The sequence below is a fragment of the Lynx canadensis genome, chromosome C2, assembly GCF_007474595.2.
Source record: "Lynx canadensis isolate LIC74 chromosome C2, mLynCan4.pri.v2, whole genome shotgun sequence".
NCBI lineage: Eukaryota > Metazoa > Chordata > Mammalia > Carnivora > Felidae > Lynx > Lynx canadensis.
Genome location: NC_044311.2, coordinates 147,823,469 through 147,845,126, shown reverse-complemented (window position 1 = coordinate 147,845,126; position 21,658 = coordinate 147,823,469). Strand labels below are relative to the sequence as shown.

Here is a 21,658-nt window from a genome sequence, read left to right as displayed (position 1 = left end):
GGACTGATATGTGATAGATGCTGAGTAAATATTGGAGAATAAGTGAATATAAATAAATAAATAAATGAGATGCCTACTTCATATGAACATGTTTCTGGCATCATCTTGAAGGCAGAAGAAAACTGCTTGGCCCAACTCTAGTACCTTCTTTCTTTCTTTCTTTCTTTCTTTCTTTCTTTCTTTCTTTCTTTCTTTCTTTCTCTCTTTCTCTCTTTCTCTCTTTCTCTCTTTCTCTCTTTCTTCCTTCCTACCCTCCTTGAGAGAGACAGAGAGAGCGAGCATGAGCGGGGGGGTGGGGTGGGCAGAGAGAGAGGGAGAGAGAAATCCCAAGCAGGCTCCGCACTGTCAGCACAGAGCCCAATGATGCAGGGCTTGAACTCACAAACCAAGAGTCAAAAGCTTAAGACAGCCACCCAGGCACCCCACCTCCCTTCTTTCCGTGGGCCTACCCACAGACTGTGCTTTCTACTTAAAAGGTGCTGCCAGGGGCGCCTGGGTGGCTCAGTCAGTTAAGCGGCCGACTTCAGCTCAGGTCATGATCTCACGGTCCGTGAGTTCGAGCCCCGTGTCGGGCTCTGTGCTGACAGCTCGGAGCTGGAGCCTGTTTCAGATTCTGTGTCTCCCTCTCTCTGACCCTCCCCCGTTCATGCTCTGTCTCTCTCTGTCTCAAAAATAAATGTTAAAAAAAATTTTTTTTTTAAATAAAAATAAAAAAAATAAAATAAAATAAAAGGTGCTGCCAGTGTGCAATGACGGACAAAGGAACTAAGATCTCACTTTCTCTCCATGAGGGAAGGGCAAAGTCTCCCATTAGGTCATTGGCTTGGGAACACTCTCTTTGGCACCTCATTCCATATTTCAGAAGCTTCTGATCACAACCCCAACCTACCAGACTTGTGTCACTGCCACGTGGCAAAGAGAAGGGGCCTATGGTAAGTGGCCTTTAGGATGGTCTCCTATGATCTCTGCCTACTGGTATTACACTTTATATAATTCCCTGTCCTTGACTGTGATCCACATTTAAAAACCCTAAGGAATTGTATACAGCGGAAGTGATAGGATCTGCCTTCTGAGTTTACATTATAAAAAGACTGGAGCTTCCATGGGTTGAGAGTCAGAAGACCTAAGTGTAACCTTTATCTTTACAGGGCACCGGCCAAGTTATTTTCTTTTTGAAACTCGTTTTTTAAGTTTACTTATTTTGAGAGAAAGAGAGCATGCTCACACGCTCACGAGTGGGGGAGGGGCAGAGAGAGAATCCCAAACAGACTCACACTGTCCATGCGGAGTCTGATGCAGGCAGGGCTCGAACCCCACAAACCCTGGGAGCGGGATCTGAGCTGAAATCAAGAGTTGGGTGCTTAACCTACTGAGCTACCCAGGCACCCCCTGGCCAAGGCATTTTCATCTCTTTATGTCTTAGGTTCTTTATCTGTTAAGTGGATTAAGTAATACCTAACTAATTATGATTAGTTTATGTGGGAAATTATATAAAAGCCAACTTTTATATAAGTTGGCATATATATATATATATATATATATAAACTTCCATGGGTGAGTACTGTTATCATCCTCATTTCTTTTTTTTCTATTCATACATTAGACATTTATCCATACATTACAATTTTATTTTTGTGTATGGGGCGCCTGGGTGGCGCAGTCGGTTAAGCGTCCGACTTCAGCCAGGTCACGATCTCGCGGTCCGTGAGTTCGAGCCCCGCGTCAGGCTCCGGGCTGATGGCTCGGAGCCTGGAGCCTGTTTCCGATTCTGTGTCTCCCTCTCACTCTGCCCCTCCCCCGTTCATGCGCTGTCTCTCTCTGTCCCCAAAATAAATAAACATTGAAAAAAAAAAAAAAGTTGTTTAACAATCACTGAATTTCTAGGCCAGGTTCAGGTACCTGAAGAGCCTTTATAACTAATTTATATTGTCTAGATCCAAGGTATGCTGCAAACACGGTCTGGAGCAAAATGGGAAATAACATCTTTCTAAAGGCAGGCTTAGAAATTCTAGTCCAGCAAGTTAAGATGTTTCCTTTTTCTGGTAGCAAGGCTGACTCATAACTGGCCACCATTCACAGGTATAGCCAAGAAAACAGGGTATAGACCACCAAAAACAAGACCAACCAGTCCACCCTGTGTTATGGTACAGGTTTCACAATTCAAATCACCTGTATTCAAAGGTAGATTTACAAAACCTTTGTAAGGTGCATGCGCAGTCAAAAATGGGATCACTGCCATTGGTAAGCCAGCAGCTGTGTGAGCCTGTATCACATTTAAGATGCGTCAAAAAAGACTATTTGCTATTAGACAATAGAGAGCAGCATTAAGTGCAATATATACTGATCCATGTTCAAATAGATTCCTTTCTGCTTCTGGGAGGTGGTTAATTTTTCTGGTTATGATACTGAAAATTAAGTCTTCCTTGACAGTATCATCTGGTTCATGACATTTCAGCTTGAGCCCTATGCTCTGCTCACAACCCTCCTTGGCACGCCGGGGTTCACGCCAACCTTTGCTCGACTAGCCTGAACGCAGCCATCTTTTCATACAACTCAGCAGTAAAAAGAAGAGAGCTAGTCACACGTTCAGCAACATGTGACGAACCTCAGTTAGGCCAAATGAAAGAAGCCAGACCCCTCCCCTGCAAAAGAACCCATACCAAGTGATTCCTTTTATATAACATTCTAGAAAATTCAAACTACAGTGGCACAAAACAAATCAGTGGCCGCTTGAGGCAGAAGTGAAGAAGAGGGATTATAAAGGTGAATGAGGAAATGTTTAGGGATGATGGATATTTTTATTATCTTGATTAGAGCAATATTATCGTGCATGTATACCTAGGTCAAAACTTACCAAATTATATACTTCAAATATGTGTGATTTATTATGTATCAATTAAACCTCAAAAAACCTACAAAAATCTAAATCATTCACATCATTATTATACTCAGGAAAGCCATTCTAGGTCATTGTTCTGATATATCTCTACTCTCTTCTTACCCTGCTTCCCCTTCCCCAAATTCCTGAATAAGAGGTGAAGACCACACTCACCTCTGGTATTCCCGTCAATTAAGAAAAAAAAAAATAGGTCCATATGGAAAGAATTTTCAGTTTTACAGCACATGCAAAGACGGATAAGAAATACTCCATGTCTTTAAGAAATTGTAATCTACGCAGAGAGAGAAGCTATAAGTATGTTTAAAACTAAATTGTCTAACGGGGTTTAAGTGTCAATTCTAAGAAGTAGAAAACATCTAAAAGGGGAGTGATTAACTGCCTAATGAACAGTCGAGGCAAAAATTTCCAAAGACACATGACTTCGGGCTGGGATGGCTTGGGAATGTTTCATGTAGGATGTGGGATTTGAGCCGGAATGTGAAGAATGGATAACATTTAGATAGATGGGAGGAGAAAAGAGAATAAACACAAGATGTTTTGGTGGGGTCAGAAAATGGTGACATTGAGTGAATAAGTCTGACGGGAGGAAAGGTGTCTGTAGAAGACTCACAGGACTTAGCTCTACAAAAGTGAGACCAGAGTTGGAGGGTCTTGAGTACCAGGTAGAGAGTCTAAACTCTCAGCCTATATTTCATCTTAACAACAAGAAGGAAGAGAGCTTTTCGTTGTCAGAATCATTCAGCAAAGAGCGTATGAGCATATACGAGGAAGGTGGAAAGGAGATAACTTGTCTGAATGGACTAGTCCCTCCCAATCCTGAGACACTGGTCACAGATTCATCGGCTTTGAAAGCGTCAAAAGGTAGCACCAGATATTTGTTCGATCGTATCTGGGTTCCTCTTGGAGGTGGTGCCTAACTTCCATGCCAGGGTCAACAGGGACAGATTTTCCCCTATTCCACCAAGTTCAGCCAGCAAACGGAAAATGATCCATGTACAACCATCAGACTCTCTCTCATGATTTTGAGTCCTGAGTAAATGACTCAGTGACATGAGGAACAGTTAGAGGTCACTCGTCATGCTCACCAGACGCTTCCTTCTCAATGGCTGTGGTTATACTTCTTGCTAACCAGCACTCCAAAGTTCTCTTGGTTCCTAACCAGTTCTCTAGTCTCTGGTCAATTCTGAGATTCCCCCAAATATTATTCCTATAAATTTCATTTTTGCCTAAGACTGTAGAGTCTGTTTATGTTACTTGAAGCCAACAACTGGGTCAACGTAGAACTCTTTACATCTTAGCACTTCAGGCCCTGCATAAACCTGTTGGCCTTAGTTCACCCCCTTAGGTCCATACAGAACAAGTCTATCCCCTCTTTCACATGAATTCTTCTTATGTCCGAAGACAGCTCTCTGGCCTATCCTGAACCTTTCTTTCCCTGGGCTGTATGCCCTGTGTTCCATTGGGCACGCATCAACTCACATGGGCTGGATTGCTTCACCAGCCTGAACAGTTTTTCCAAGGGTGCTCAGCTGTTCACATTCAGACCTTGGTGACTTGATAAACATTTGTTGAATGATGGCTACAATGACTGTTGTAGGAAACAGTCATTCGTTTTTGGTTTTCCATGCAAAGGCTATGTTATAGTTGGGGTATTGGTTCAACTACTGAAATAAATATCAAAGTAACATTGACTTATATAAGATGGTTTATTACATGGAAAGATCTAAATTTAAGTAGGGCTGGGGATCCAGGCTTTTTCCAGCTTGTTACTATCCATTTATACCCATTTATATTCATTTATAACACATGGCTTCATCTTGCGGTCTAGCATGGCCATTCCTGCATCTAGCACCATGTTCACATTCCAGAAACAGGAAAGAAAGGGAGAATAAAAGTCTTGTGGCATTCCTTTTAAGGAATGTTCCGGAAGCTATCACCTCTACTTATCTTCCATGAGTTGGAACTTAATCCTAGAGCTTTGCCTTGCCTTCTTTTTAAAAAAAATTTTTTTTAAACATTTTATTTATTTCTGAGACAGGGAGAGACAGAGCATGAACAGGGGAGGGTCAGAGAGAGGGAGACACAGAGTCTGAAACGGGCTCCAGGCTCTGAGCTGTCAGCACAGAGCCCGACGCGGGGCTCAAACTCAGACCATGAGATCATGACCTGAGCTGAAGTCGGCCGCCCAACCGACTGAGCCACCCAGGCGCCCCTGCCTTGCCTTCTAAGAAGGGCTGGGAAATGTAGGTTTAGCTGAAAGAGGATGGTAAACTAGCAGTTTCTACCATAGACCATACAATGCAATTTAGATATCTTCCAATAAAACACTCCCAAGTATAAGGAGATGCTACACAAGTCACAAGTAGCTTATTGGCTGTAACTTTCTTATATTCAGTGTTGGGTATTTTGCAAGTGGCTATCAGGCTAGAGTTATGCTAAGAATTGAGCTTTAGGTAAATTGAATTCATGGGTTTACCAGCACACATGCTTTGGACTAGTCCCTGTACTTATAACCCAAAGGTCAGGTCTACACTGTAAAGTTCCTCCAACTGAGACAATCAAACAGCTATTTCTTTTGAAAACAAAACCCACAAATTTGCTTCACACAATGAGTTTAATATGTGTTCACACATATTAGATAGTATTCTTTTGGTTACAAGTAATACAAACTGACTGTAGTTTGTTTAGAAAGGAGGGATGAATTATTATAAGCGCACCAGATGTATCACAGTACTCAAGGCAATGTGCAGCTGACTGGGCCTCTGGAACAAACTATAATTAAAATGCTCTCCATCTTTTATTTCTGTCCTTCTGCCCAGAAGCTTTATTCTTCTTTGTCTTAAAAGACCCTTTTTCTCCGCTCTCCAGTCTGCACAGTAGACAATGACTATTCCTAGCTTCTTGGTCTACATGTAATCCCTCAACCCACCCAGAGATATCTGAGGCTCTCCTTCAATTGCCATGTTTATTAGCCTTGGTTGGGTTAGTGGTCCACCTTGGGCCAATCAGCCAGGTCTAAAGAGTAGGCCAAGAGGCTCCTAAGTAGCTCAGTGAGTTAGGCGTCCGGCTCTTGAATTAGGCTCAGGTCATGATGCCCGGGTTGTGGGATCAAGCCCTGCCTGGGGCCCTGCACTGAGAATGGAACCTGCTTGTAATTCTCTCTATCTCTCTCTCTCTCTGCCCCTCTCCCCTGCTCTCTCTAAAATATTTTTTTTTAATTTTTTTAAAAAAGAATAGGTCAAATCTTATCTTTATGACAGCCAGCAGCTACCTCTGAGCCCTGTAGGTTTAGAGGGTTACAGGCAGGGAAAAATAGTTTCCAGCGAAGGGAAGGCTAGACAGGCATCTCAACAGGCATATCCTCCACCCATTCATACGTGGAGGATTGTCATGAGCGAAATGAAGTTTAAAAATGTAGCTATGAGGTCGGTGACACTCAAGTTAGCAGCATGATGCAATGCGGCTGGGGGAGAAACTATGTCTGCCTCGAGACTGTTTTGGTTGTAACCGAAACCCATCCAAAAGCTCTTAAGCGTATCACTCGATATATTTAATACCTGAAGAAGGCTTTGATGTACGGAGGGTCACCTCTAGTTACTTGTTTTAAGTATTACTCAAGTTGTCAAAGTTGTATTATTTTTTAAAATACTTTATTTTTTTAGAGTAGTTTCAGGTTCACAGCAAAATTAAGCAGAAGGTAGTGAGGTTGCCCATAAACCCTCCTACCCCCACATTTGCATGGCCTCCCCCATTATCAAAGTCCCACACCAGAGTAGTACGTTTGTTACCGTTGATGAACCCACATTGACACATCATCACCCCAAGTCCGTAGTTTTCATGGATATAGTTCACTCCTGGGGTTGTATATTCTGTGGGTTTGGACAAATGTGTAATGATAGGTATTACCTGTCACAGTATCGTACAGAGTACTTTCACTTCCCTAAACATCTTTTGTTCTCTACTTATTCATCCTTCTGTCCTCGCTAAGTTTTGGCAATCATTGGTCTTTTAACTACGTTCATGATTTTGCCTTTTCCAGAATGTAATATAAGTGGAATAACACAGGATGTAGCCTTTGTAGTTACAACCCGAAAAGCACCATCCATGAAAGAAAGAACAACCTGATTTAAAAATAGGCCAAAATCTTTTTCGCAAGAACACAGGTGTCGTGAAAACCACCACTAAACCTGAACCAAAGTGGGAAAGGAAAAGACTCATATCAACGTCATTGTCATTGGACACGTGGATTTAAGGCTGCCACTGCCAGTCATCTGATCTACAAATGTGGTGGGACTGACAAAAGAACTCTCGAAAAGTTTGAGATGGAGCCTGCTGAGATGGGAAAGGGCTCCTTCACGTATGCCTGGGTCTTGGAGAAACTGAAAGCTGAACATGAACGTTGTATCACCGTTCATAGCTCCTTGTGGAAATTCGAGACCAGCAAGTATTATGTGTGCATCACTGATGTCTCAGCACACAGAGACTTTATAAAATACATGTATAAAAAATGTGATTATAGGCACATCTCAGGCTGACTGTGCTGTCCTGATTGTTGCTGCTGGTGTTGGTGAATTTGAAGCAGGTGTCTCCAAGAAAGGGCAAACCCGTGAGTATGCCCTTCTGGCTTACACATAGGTGTGAAACAACTAATTGTTGATGTCAGAGAAGTGGATTCCGCTGAGCCACCCTATAGCCAGAAGAGATACGAGGAAATCATTAAGGAAGTCAGCACCTACATTAATATAACTGGCGGGGGCACCCAGGCGGCTCAGTTGGTTGAGCGTCCGACTTCTGCTCAGGTCACGATCTCACAGTTTGTGGGTTCAAGCCCCGCATCAGGCTCTGTGCTGACAGCTTGCTCAGAGCCTGCCTCAGATTCTGTGTCTCCTTCTCTCTCTCTGTCCTTCCCCCACCCATGCTCTGTCTCTCAAAAATAAATAGATGTTAAAAAAAATTTTTTTTTAATTGGCTACAAACCCAACACAGTAGCATTTGTGTCAGCTTCTGGTTGGAATGGTGACAATGTGCTGGAGTCATGTGCTAACATGCCTTGGTTCAAGGGATGGTAAGTCACCTGTAAAGATGACACTGCCAATGGAACCACACTGCTTGAAGTTCTGGATTGCATTCTGCCATCAATTCATCTGACAAGCCCTTGCATCTGCCTCTCTAGGATATATACAAAATTGGTGGTATTGGTACTGTCCATGTGGGCCAAGTGGAAACTGGTGCTCTTAAACCCGGCATGGTGGTCACCTTGGATCCAATCAATGCTACAGCTGAAGTAAAGCCTGTTGAAATGTACCACGAAGCTTTGAGTGAGGCTCTTCCTGGGAACATGTGGGTTTCAACGCCCAGAACGTATCTGCCAGAGACGTTTGTCATGGCAATGTGGCTGGAGTCAGTAAAAATGACCCACCAATGGAAGCAGCTGTCTTCACAGCTCAGGTGATTATCCTGAACCATCCAGGCCAAATCATTTCTGGATACGCACCTGTGCTGGATGGTCACACGGCTCACGTTGCCTACAAGTTTGCTGTGCTGAAGGAGAAGATTGATCGTTGTTCTGGAAAAAGGCTGGAAGATGGTTCCATGTCCTTGAAATCTGGTGATGCTGGCATCGTTGATATGGTTGCTGGCAAGCCTAGTGTGTTGGGAGCTTCTCTGGTTAGCCTCTTTGGGGCCATTTTGCTGTTCCTGACAGGAGACAGACGGTTGCTGTGGGTGTCATCAAAGCAGTGGACAAGAAGGCAGCTGGAACTGGCAAGGTCACCACGTCTGCCCAGAAAGCTCAGAGGCCTGAATGAATATTATTCTCAATACCTGCCACCCCAGTCTTAATCAGTGGTGAAAGAATGGTCTCAGAACCCTTTATGTCAATTAGCCATTTAATTTTAATAGTAAAAGACTGGTTAATGATAACAATGCATCGTAAAACCTTCAGAAGGAAAGGAAAATGTTCTGCGGACCATTTGTTTTGTGTGTAAATGTGGCAGGTTTCAGTTATTAGTTTTTTTTTTTAATGAGTACTTTTTAATGGAAACAACTTGATCAAAAATCTGTCACTGAATTTCAAGACCCATTAAAACAAAGGTTTAATGAGAAAACTGTGTCTTCTTTTGGTCAACACTGTAACTTCATGTAGTACTATTCAGGTAAAAGATTATGAGTTGCCCATAACCTATTTCTGGTGTTATCTTATGTCAAGACTCAGAATTTGGGTTAACATTTTTTTCTGGATGGGAATTTTTTTCACCTTGTCTGAGGGAGAGAAGTCATCTATTTAAGAACATAGTAAAAAGCTATGGGGAAAGGGGATCTGTTGGTGCAACATATCATAGCTTAGAACAGATAAGCGAAGAGTAACAGTATAAGATAGCTTATAAAAAGGTTAAATTCTGTAATACTAAAATCAGTGTGTCTCATATAATTTGTATTCTATCAATATTGGGTAAACTTGGTGATACCAAAAAAAAAAGGGAGGGTGGGTGAGGGTAAAGATTTTAACAGATACCTCACCAAAGAAGATATACACATGGCAAATAAGCATATGAAAAGATTTTCCACATCATACATCATCAAGGAAATGCAAATTGAAACAACAATGAGGTAATGCTACACATTTATTAGAATGGTCAAAATCCAGAACACTGACAGCACACAATGCTGGTGAGGATTTAGAACAACCGGAACTCTCATTTAGTGCTATAGGAATGCAAAATGGTACAGTCATTTTGAAGGACAGTTTGGCAATTTCTTACACAACTCAACATACTCGTACTGTATGATCCAGCAATCATGCTCTTTGGTATTTACCCAAAGGAGTTAAAGACTTATGTCCACACACATATACCTGCATGTGGGTGTTCGTAGCAGTTTTACTCATAATGGCCAAACCTTGGACACAACCAAGATGTTCTTCAGCAGGTGAGTGGATAAAGAAAGTATAGTATATCCAAAGACTGGAATATTATTCAGCAATGAAAAGAAATGAGCTATCAAGGCATGAAAAGACATGAAAGAAATTTGAGTGCATATTACTAAGTAAAAGAGGCCAACCTGAAAAGTTGTAACCTTTTAAAACCTAGGTTCTTCCAAAGGCTTTATGTTTAATTCACAACTCCTACCCTTATTTATGTCTAGTAATTTTTATATAGAAATAATATTAATCACTTTCATTTTTTCTCTGATTAATGTTGAATTAACTAAATTTAAGTAGTAAGTTGTCCTAAGTAATTAACCCTACTTATAAGCTTATGATTTAATTCTCTGAAACATTTTAAGTGCATTTAAAATTAAAATATAAGGTTTTCTAAAACACTTCAAACATCTGATGTGGCAAACTTATAAAACTGACAAGCAAAATTTTTCTAGGCCTTTAAGTAATTATTAAAATTTCATAAACCTAGTGAATGGAGTTTCTTAAGATTCACGGGGGATGACTATCAAATGTTTTCTAGTATTAATGCTCCCCTCTTTGCCTTTAGTTAAAACCTCTGAGGGGCGCCTGCGTGGCGCAGTCGGTTGAGCGTCCGACATCAGCCAGGTCACGATCTCGCGGTCCGTGAGTTCGAGCCCCGCGTCAGGCTCTGGGCTGATGGCTCGGAACCTGGAGCCTGTTTCCGATTCTGTGTCTCCCTCTCTCTCTGCCCCTCCCCCGTTCATGCTCTGTCTCTCTCTGTCCCAAAAATAAATAAAAAACGTTGAAAAAAAATTAAAAAAACAACAACAAAAAAAAAACAAAAAAAACCTCTGAGCTTTAGCTGGACATATGTCCACCCAACAATAGACTATATTTGCAGACAGCCGTGGTCATGTGACTAAGTTTGGACCAATGGGATGCAAGTAGATATGATATATGCTACAACTAGATCATCTCCCTTAAGACACTTGCTGTGGACCCACCTCTTTCCCACTTCCCTGGGATGCGGTGGTGAGCAAACATCAACCATGCTGATGAAGATAACACAGGCAATGGCAGAGCCAAAGGAGAAAAGGAATCCATTCCCCAGACCTCACACAGCAAAGCTGCTTGGCTTACAGCTTCGGACCCCTTACTGCTTGACTGTTACATGAGAGTGAACAAACTTCTATCATCTCTGAGCAATTGTACTTTGGGGTTAGATTGTTCCCCAATAATACAACATTCAAAGACTTCCTATAAACTCAATTAGTTATAATTTCTTAAACGTTTCAAATTCAAATTGCAAGTCCAAAAGCTTGGTTTTCTCATATGTTAGATTTTCTTCAATGTTTCAAGTTCTTTCAGTAACACATAGATTATAATGATGATTAAACACTTGTTTCTGCTGTTGCCATGAAAGGGACGCCATATTTCATGGGATCTAAGATGTCTTCGATTTGTAATAATATCACCATTTATAATTGATGCCACAGGTTGCAGAATGCATTCCAAATTCCAAGATGTTAAAACAGAAAATGTAGCAATACTCTGGTTCTAGTTCAGCTCACCATCTATACTGATCTGTGCATTTTCTTCAGGTTACAAATTTACTTGCCCAACCAAGAGAAGAAGATTTGCTGCCGTAGGCCATCTGACTCTAGTAGTGGAAGATTCAGGATTTTGAAGTAGTTACGGATTCAAGTTCTTGGTAGAGAAGTGAAGGCAGGACCTGGATGTGGGTGCTTGGTACGTCCAGAACGACTCTACCTGAGAAGCTGTATATACCAGTTGGGATACTGGAGTTTGATTTTGTCCTGTCAAAAGGAAGCTCAGTGCCCACACCTTTAACCCAGAATCTAATTTCATAACACGGTCTTCTGTGTTTTCTGGGTGGCTTTCAAGTTTCTCCTTCAACCTATTTTAATTGCATCTTCTTTCAACTTCTTATCACTTGATTTGAGTAGACATACCCCATACAGACTCACACCCATACATACACATGGCAGATTGCAGCTGTAAGATTAGGGTTATTTGAATGCTTTCTGCAATACTCGATATTTTATATTTTTGCCTATCTCATTGACCACCATTTTGTAATCATGGCACTGAACAGGCAAAAACAGGGATTTATTGCAGGATTCCAGACTATATCCTAGATTCTGGGATAGGATCTGGGGCTCCTGAGGAGCAAGATGTGACATTTTTGGTTTCTCTGGGACTACAGGTATCTGTCTCTGCTCTGCTCATGAACCATCTGACCCTGCCTCCCCCTTCTCCCCACCCCATCTCGTCTCTCTGGACACAAGTGCTCTCTGGTTCTCTGTGCCCACTTGGAAGATGGCTAGCCCATAGCCGGAATGTCCTGAGGACAAACACGCTGAGTTCAAGTGACCAACAACACCGACACTCATCTTTCATATGAAACCCATCTTGAATCCACAACAGTTAGCCATGAAATGCAAACACTTCGTCCTCAGGAAAGAGCCGTCCTCGGAAGCTGCAGACAGGGCAGGTCTCACCAAAGATGGCTGCTTGGGGGGAGTAGAGTTTGGTGGCTAAGGATATGGAGCCCAAGCCAGACTGCCTGGATCCAAACCCAGGTCCTGCTGCTTCATGGCTGTGTGACCTTGACCAAGTAACTGAATGCTCAGAGCCTTAGTTTCTGTAACATAATCTGTAACATAAGCATACCTGAGGCATAGGGTTGTGGCAAGGATTTCATGATGTATGTGGAAAACATGGGGAAATCTACCATGTGGGAAGTATTCAATAACTAGTTTGCCATGTATTCTGATGGCAGAGACAGGAAACAGAAGCAGGTTGTGTGAATGTGCTCTCCACCTCAGGTGCTGGAATCTTTGCATTTATGTCTTTGCTTGTTTATTTGTTTATCTAAATCAACTGCTTTGGCTTCCATCTACCAAACCTAACAAGCTATTCCATCTCAGTCATGACTTGCTTCTGGAATGCTCATTCTCCATCCAGACCAAAGAGATGCATCCAGAGGTAGAGGATTGCATCCCCCCAGGCCAACATGAGTGTGAGTTCATTGATTCACTCACTGCGGAGTGGTCATTACATGTGCTGAGGACTGGGGATGCAATGGTGACCAAAAGCACTATGGTGACCTTTCTGCCTCTGGAAGAACAACTTCAAAAGTGTAATCGGCAAGGCTTGGTGATCGGATGGATGTGGAGGGTGAGCGTGAGGAGGGGGTCAACAGCATGCCTGGGCTTTTGTTTTATGTCGTTGGATAGATACTGATGGCATTTAGGGAGACAGCGTGAAAGGGAAGTCACAATTCTTGTTTGGGGCAAAAGCCAGGATGTTTGGAGTGAGAGTGGGGCGCTGAGAATCAGGCTGCCAAGCCCCAGCCCAGCCCCACACTCAGCAGCATCACAACATCAGGCGAGTCCCTTAACCTCTCTATCGGTTTTCATGTCTGAAAACGAGGAAAGTAATAGCTTTAGGTCACAGGGCTGTTGTGAAGATAAAACATATTTATACAGGCGTATCTCATTTTATTGTGCTTCACTTTATTGTGCTCTGCACATATTGCGTTTCTTACAAATTGAAGGTTTGTGGCAACCTGGCATCGAGCTAGTCTATTGGCACCATTTTTCCAATGGCAATTGCTCACTTCCTGTCTCTGTGTCACATTTTGGTAATCTCACCATATTTCCAACTTTCTCATGGTATTTGTTACGGTGATGGGCTCGCTGATTACATCTTGCTGAAACCTAAAATGATGGTTAGCATTTTCTAAATGAAAGTATTTTTAAGGAAGGTATATACATCGTTTTTTTTAAGACACAATGCTATTGCTTACTTAAGAGACCCCAGTGTAGTATAAACATAACTTTTGTGTGCACTGGAAAACCAAAAAATCCATTGACTTGCTTTATTGCAATATTCACTTTATTTTGATGGTCTGGAACCGAAACCACGATACCTACAAGGTGTGCCTGTACACATAAAGTGTCTGCAACTGTGAGACACTCTCTAAGTGTCTCTAAGTGTCACCTTCGGCACATGATGGGTTTGAGGTGCCTTTGAACCATCAGCAGAATGCAAGCTCCCGAGAGCAGGGATGTGGTCAAATTGCTCTTGGATCCTGGCCCCTGGTATAGCGGCTGACACATAGAGAGTATCCAACAAATATTTGTTAGCAGGACAAGGTAAGGATTTTGTCTAGAGGGTGGAATGCGAATATCAACCTATGAGTCCCTGTATGGGTAGGAGCTGAAGTCTTTGGCTAGGTTGAGTCCCTAGGGAGGGAGAATAGAGGGAAAAGGGTCTGAGCTGGAGGGCTTGAGGAGCCTTAGACCTGGGGCCAGGGGGTCCATTTGGGACATGGGTGTCTCCCATTTTTGCCTCCACACCCCTTGCCTTTTCAGCCTCATTCTCCCCAGGGATCCCGAAACATAAACATTCCAGGGAGTATTTGAAGACAGCTTGAACCTTAGGATAAGGATGCTGGCCTTTCCATCCTAGTGTGGGGTGGGAAAACGTGGCATTTTCTACTCCTGGATCCACAGCTGGGCAGAACAATAATATTGCAACACCATTGGAGTTTTTCTTCCTACGAATCTATCCTGTGGAGAGTCAGCTATAACCCATGCCGGCTGTCCTGTTCCTGCAGCCAAAGTCCCGTATGCCACCCCCCACCCCCTCCCTTTCCTCCCTCTGCTCTTGTTGGAAGACCTCGCAGGTGCCAGAGACTGGCCCCTGAACTCTTTCAGGATGGTCACCCTGTCATGGCTCATATGCCTCCCTGGGCCAGCTGTCTGGCAATTTCCCCCTGTCTTTGATGGTGTTATTTCCCCACGGCCTGCAAGTTCACTCTTGGCATGCCAGGGTGGGGCACTCAGCCAGAGGGGCCCGCAGGAGGCTGAGCGCCTACACTTGTGAGCCCACCTCAACGCCTTCATGACCAGTGTCAAGGGCAGGCTGTGGAAATGAGCAGGGAGAGGGTCTGGTTCCCAGTGGAGGGCCTGCCAGAAAGCCCCAGCCTGCTTCCGTGAACTTCCCCAGCTCAGCAGATAGAGCCCAGGCCACAGAGGACAGAGAGGGGCAGAGGGAGGACCAGGGCAGTCTTGTCCTTGAAAACCTGAGGAAACAAGGTTGCTGTCAAATTAGGTGTCAGGGTTTTAAAAAGCTATTTTTATTATATGCATTTTCCCATTGTAAGATCAATAAAATCTCATTACAGAAAATTTGGGAAACAGGAACAAAAATTCCCCAAATCCCACAGTGCAAACCCAGCCACTGTTGACATTTTAGAGGTTTGTTTCTAAACTTCCTATGTGTGTGTTTTTATTTACATAGTTTTAATCATGCTGTATATATATTTCTGTGTTCTATTTTCTTCTTGGTATGTAATTGTTAGCATTTCCATGTTCTTTTTATTTTATTTATTTATTTTTTTTGCATTTTATTTATTTTTGATAGACAGAGAGACAGAGCACAAATGGGGGAGGGTCAGACTCTGAGCTGTCAGCACAGAACCCAACGTGGGGCTCGAACCCACAAACTGCGAGGTCATGACCTGAGCCGAAGTTGGACGCTTAACCGACTGAGCCACCCAGGCACCCCTCATTTCCATGTTCTTAACTGACCTTTGTAACTAGTATTAAACACTGTTACATTATATTCTACCCAAGGAAATGCTGTTGTCCACTCAATCATCCCCTTTTGGACATTCTGGTTCACACTTTTTCGCTCTTCGTTCTTATAGCTAATTCCAAGATGAAATCCTTCTGCATCGGATTTTTCTGCAGTTAGGAATGCTTCCTTTGGTTGGCATCCCAAAGTAGGACGCCTTGAATCATTTATGGCTCCTTAGGTCTATTGCCGCTGTTTTTTCCAAAGGGCGTGCCGGCAGTGTGGAGCAGATTAGAATCGGAAGCAGGGGAAACTGAGGTCCAAAGAGCAAGGACCCTCTGCTCTCAGTACCCCAGAAACTGCAACGTGGCTTCCCCAGGGCTCGGGCGAGAGGTCAGAGGTTCTAGGAAGAGGACCTGGGGATGACTGGAAACGCCTGATTTATGTGAAAATCTGTGCCAAAGAATGTGAGTAATAAGTCGATGTGTAATTGCCCGTGTGCGGATGTCGTGTTCCCAGGCCTCCCCAGAGCTGCACCGCCCTGAGCAGCTGATTGCTCGAGTGCTATACAGCAGTGAATTACAGGAGAAGGACAGGTGAAGGCCACAATCCTAGGGGTGTAACATTTAAAGGAGAAGCTCTAATCACCTGGCAGGTGGCATGGAAAGTTACTGAAGGACAGAATGCACCCCACCCCGATGGCTCCTGGAAGCCACCTCGCCCCCACCTCACTTAGAGCATCATATAAAAAGAGAGTTCCAGCACCTGCTCCCTGCTTGGTTCCAGGCTGCCTGCCTCAGCCCATTCCCCCCACCTCAAGCCATCCTGGATTGTATCCTTTCGATGTACAGTCTTACTGGACATTCTTTCATGTTTCAATTATGTCCAATGGCAAGGTCCTTGTATGTTTGAATTTGGTTCCTTCAAACCATAATTCTGGTTCCAGCACCACCTGCTAGCATCTAGCAGGCTTTGGGGCACCTCTCCGCTTCTTCCTTTCCCATGCCATCAGGACGACCGCACCTCCCTCCCTGAGCTCTCTCCTTGTGCGGTTGGGCTCCACGGCCCAGACCCCGCTGGCATCTGTATCTTCCCCCGGCCCAGACCTTTCTGCTGGGCTCCAGGCCCACATTCCAGTCTGGAATTCCAAATGCAGTTCAGATGCAGGAGTCCAGGTGAACCCAGTATCTCCCCCTTTGGGTTGCACCTGCCCCAGCCCCTCGTCCTGTGAGTGGTACCATGAAACAGCCAGGTCTTAGGCCAGAAAGGCAACCCTCCCAGGCGTGCCCTTACTTCTTCCCTCCCATCCAATCAGTCGCCAAGTAGTTTTCAAATCCACCCCTTCCTTCTGACCCACCTCCCTCCGGGGTCCTCGAATTGACCCCTGGGATCACTCCTCACTGACCCAAGTCTTCCTTCTTTCACTCTGTGGCTCCCAGAGTGCTCCTTCTCAAATGTCCATCTAATCAGGTCACTTCTCTATTTCAAAGTCTAACTGGCTCCTGGAGCAAGGGATGCTACAAGGTAACATTCCAGATCCTTTGATTCATTTACTCATTCGGCAGATATTTACTGAGGTCCTACTATCTGACGGGCACCGTGCCAGCAGTAGGTATGCATTGAGAAAGGGAACAAACATAGCTATATAATATTCAGTGAAATTCAAGGTCACCTGTGAATGGCTCTTCCATACATATCCAGTTTAATCTCTCAATGCATCCCTGCCTTTTACCATGTAGTCCTATCCATGACCTTGCACGTCCCTGCCTTTGATGAGTTGCTTCCCAGACTTGTATAGGCTTCTCCGTTTCTTTGGATAAATGTGTTCTTCCTAACTCACTTGTGCTCTCTCAGCTCCTCGAAAGCTTTCCCTAACACCCCACCCCAACTCCTCCGGATTGACCTGCCCTTCCTCTATACCCCAGCACCTGTGTTTACCTCTGTGATTGTATTTACTATGCAGTGTGGTGACATAATTTACTGGCCTGTATTCTCTTTCACACACACACACACACACACACACACACACACACACACACTTGCTCTTTAAGATAAGAATATTTCTTATCACCCAGGCTCAGCAATGTGTGGTACATAGTCAGCATTTGGCAAATATACCATATAAAAGTGACACATCATTCTTGTTTTGAGTTAGTATCATATTTAATATGATATATAAATTTATATAATTCATAATAAATACAGGTAACCATCTTGGTCACTTTGGATGCAACATTGAATAAGCTATTGAGAGAGTAGCATTAAGTACATCTATTCAGTGCCCATCGAACTAGTTTTTGCTTGGTGCCTACTATGTGCCAGACATCATGTTAACACTAGAGATACGGCAGTGAAAAAGTTAGACAAAACCCCTCTCCTCATGGAGCTTGTATTCTAGTGGGAACTTCCTTCTAGTGGGGAAGGAAGGAAAGAACTAATTCTTGAGACTTAGCGGAACAGTGGAAGTAGGAAAAAATGTCTAGAAAATATTCCATATGAAGCCATTCTAGACCACCTCCATCAAGATCTTGAGTGGCTTGACTCAAAATTCTCAGCTTGGTCCTCTCTCCATCCTTCCCTCCTTCCCTTCCTTCCTTCCTTCCTTCCTTCCTTCCTTTCTTCCTCCCATCCTCCCTTTTTCCCTTCCTCCCTCCCTCCCTTCTTTTTGGTTTGTTTTAGTTATACAAAATCATACCTATAGCTTCTCCCAACAGCACTCAACCCTCTCCCTATAGGCAACCACCATTTTTAGGTATGGATACTTCTGAAATTATTTCTTATGTGTATGTATATATGACCATATATCTAAAAGTATATGGTACTGTCTTGTTTTGATATGAATATACTATATTGTGTGTATCATCCTGAAACCTGCAAATTGTTTAGTTTTCTCAGAGGTAATAATATGTCTTCAAAAACTCCCACTGTCACTATGTAAAAATCTATTTTGTTTTTTAAAACTGTTACTTAGCATCTCAACATGCCATAATTTACCTGTATCTTGGTGTATTTAATCATTCTTTTTTGTATTTAGTTACTTGGTTCTATAATGACTCACTATCCAATAGAGCAAAGCCTTCAGTGTTAGTATTCTTCTTACGAGTGCTTTGCTAAAAGAATAAATGTTGTTAAAATGTCCATATCATCCAAAACAACCTACAGATTTCATTCAATCCCTATAAAAATATCAAAAGCATTTATCACAGAATTAGAACAAACAATTCCAAAATTTGTATGGAACCACAAAAGACCCGAATAGCCAAAACAATCTTGAAAAGGCAAAACAAAAGTGGAGATATATCACAATTCCAGATTTCAATTTATATTACAAAGCTGTGGTAATCAAAACAATATGGTACTGGTACAAAAATAGACACATAGATCAATGGAATAGGATAGGAAATCCAGAAATAAACCCACAATTATATGGTCAATTACTCTTTGACAAAGGAGGCAAGAATACACAGTGTGAAAAAGACAGTCTCTTCAACAAATGGTGCTGGGAAAACTGGGCAGCAACACGCAAAAGAATGAAAATGGACCACTTTCTTACACCATACACAAACTCAAAATGGATTAAGGACCTAAATGCGAGATCTGAAACAATGAAAATCCTAGAAGAGAGCACAGGCAGTAACGTCTCTGACATTGGCTGTAACAACATTTTTCTAGATGTCTCTTGAGGCAAGGAAAACAAGAAAGCAAAAATAAACTATTGGGACTACAAAATAAAGAGCTCTGCAAGGCAAGGAAATGGTCAACAAAACTAGACAACCCACTGAATGGGAGAAGATACTTGCAAATGACACATCTGATAAAGCATTAGTATCCAAAATACATACAGAACTTATACAACTCCACACCAAAAAAAAAAAAAAAAAATCAATAGAAAATTGGCAGAAGACATGAATAGATATTTCTCCAAAGAAGAGATCCAGATGGCCAACAGACACATAAAAAAATGCTCAACATCACTCATCGTTAGGGAAAAATGCAAATCAAAACCACAATGAGATATTACTTCACACCTGTCAGAATGGCTAAAATCAAAAACATAAGAAACGACAGGTGTTAGCGAGGACGTGGAGAAAGGGGAACCCTAGTGCACTGTTGGTGGAAATGTAAACTTGTGCAGCCACCGTGGAAGACAGTATGGTGGTTCCTCAAAAAATTAAAAATATGATCCAGTAGTTGCACTACTGGGTATTTACCCAAAGAATTTGAAAACACAAATTCAAAAGGATATATGCAACCCAATGTTTATTGCAGCATTATTTACCATAACCAAATTATGGAAGTTGACCAAGTGCCCACTGATGGATGAATGGATAAAGAAGATGTGGTAAATATACACAATGGAATATTATTTAGCCATCAAAAAATGAGATCTTACCATTTGCAACAACATAGATGGGTCTAAAGAGTGTAACGATAAGCAAAATAAGCTAGTCAGAGAAAGACAAATATTACATGATTTCACTCATATGTGGAATGTAAGAAACAAAATAAATGAACATGAGAAACAAAAGAGACAAACCAAGAAACAGACTTTTTTTTAACTTTTGTTTTTTAAAAAATGTGTGTTTATTTATTTTGAGAGAGAGAGAGGCACCGAGAGAGGGAGAGAGAGAGAATCCCAAGCAGCCTCTGTGCTGTCAGCACAGAGCCTGACATGGGGCTCATTCTCAAACTGTGAGACCATGACCTGAGCTGAAGTCAACAGTTGGACACTTAACTAGCTGAACCACCCAGGCGCCCCAAGAAACTGACTCTTAACTATAGAGAACAAAGTGACGGTTACCAGAGGGGAGGGGAGTCGGGGGTGGGTGAGATAGATAAAGGGGATTAAAGAGTACACCTATCTTGATGAGCACTGAGTGCTGTATGGAATTGTTGCATCACCATATTTTACACCTCAGGCTAATATATCACTGTATGTTAATTACCCTGGAATTAAACATTTTTTAATGAGAATTTCAAAAAGTGCTTTACTCTTCTTGGTCCTTTGCATTTCTATACCTGTAGGTTCTTTTGGATATTTTACACATACTCCGATATAATCTATATATTATCAGAGTTGTATATTTTTCTTTCCGATTAATATACCTTTATTTCCATGTCTGGCTTTTCTTCATTGGGTAGGACTTCCAGTACAATGTTGAATAGGAATAAAAGTGGACATTTTTGCCTTTTTCCCCACTTTCAGAGTGAAATCTTTCAACATTTCACCAGTGAGTAAGATGTTTGCTATAGCTTTTGTTTTTTATTCAAGGTAAGTTTCACCAGATTGAGGAAGTTCTCCTCTATGCCCAATTTTCTAAGAATACTTTTGTATGGATGATAATATTGTATTAAGCTTTTTATTTTAATCCCAGTACAGTTAAGGTAGAGTGTTATATTAGCTTCAGGTGCATAATACAGTGATTCAACAATTGCACACGCTACTCAGTGTTCATCATGATAAGTGTATTTTAAAAGGATAATAAAGGGGCTCAGTCGGTTAAGCATCCGACTCCAGCTCAGGTTATGATCTCACGGTTGTGAGCTTGAGCCCCGCATCGGGCTCTGTACTGACAGCTGGGAGCCTGGAGCCTGCTTCGGATTCTGTGTCTCCCTCTCTCTCTCTGCCCCTCCCCCACTCATGCTCTGTCTATCAAAAAAATGAATAAACATTAAAAATAATAATAATAAAACAATAAAAGGATGATAAAATGTCTCAAAAGATTTTTCTTCATCTCTGGGATAATCACAGCTTTATTGGTTCTTGTGGTAACTTCTATTGATTTTCAAATGTTATTCTTGGAGCTGATTTAATTCCATCATGAAATTATCTTCTACTTAATGCTGAATTTGGTTGGCCGGTGTTTGTTTGGGACTTTTGCTTGTGGATTCTGTAGTAAGATTGACCTGAATTTTCCTTCCTTTTCAAGTTTTAGCATCAAGGTTATGCTTTCCTCATATAATGACTGTTAGATTATTTTTTCTTCTTCTAGTTTCTGAGACCATTTGTGTAAGATTGGTGTTATTCTCTAAATGTTTGTGCGGGGCGCCTGGGTGGCTCAGTCGGTTAAGCGTCCGACTTCGGCTCAGGTCATGATCTCGCGGTCCATGAGTTCGAGCCCCGCGTCGGGCTCTGTGCTGACGGCTCGGAGCCTGGAGCCTGTTTCGGATTCTGTGTCTCCCTCTCTCTGACCCTCCCCCGTTCATGCTCTGTCTCTCTCTGTCCCAAAAATAAATAAACGTTAAAAAAA

The 21,658-nt window shown here is 42.4% G+C and overlaps 1 long non-coding RNA gene and 2 pseudogenes across 1 annotated transcript; 1 reads left to right on the top strand and 2 right to left on the bottom strand.

The window, feature by feature from the left end:
- Window positions 1-1,869: 1,869 nt before the first annotated feature.
- LOC115522967 lies at window positions 1,870-4,754 on the bottom strand (annotated as a pseudogene).
- Window positions 4,755-7,236: 2,482 nt separating this feature from the next.
- Window positions 7,237-8,706, top strand: LOC115522966 (annotated as a pseudogene).
- Window positions 8,707-8,778: 72 nt separating this feature from the next.
- Window positions 8,779-16,759, bottom strand: LOC115524193. Its single transcript, XR_003971972.2, has 3 exons — window positions 16,747-16,759; window positions 13,801-13,805; window positions 8,779-8,837 (listed from the first exon to the last, which is right to left on the bottom strand). It is a non-coding gene; the product is annotated as an uncharacterized LOC115524193 (long non-coding RNA).
- Window positions 16,760-21,658: the final 4,899 nt, after the last annotated feature.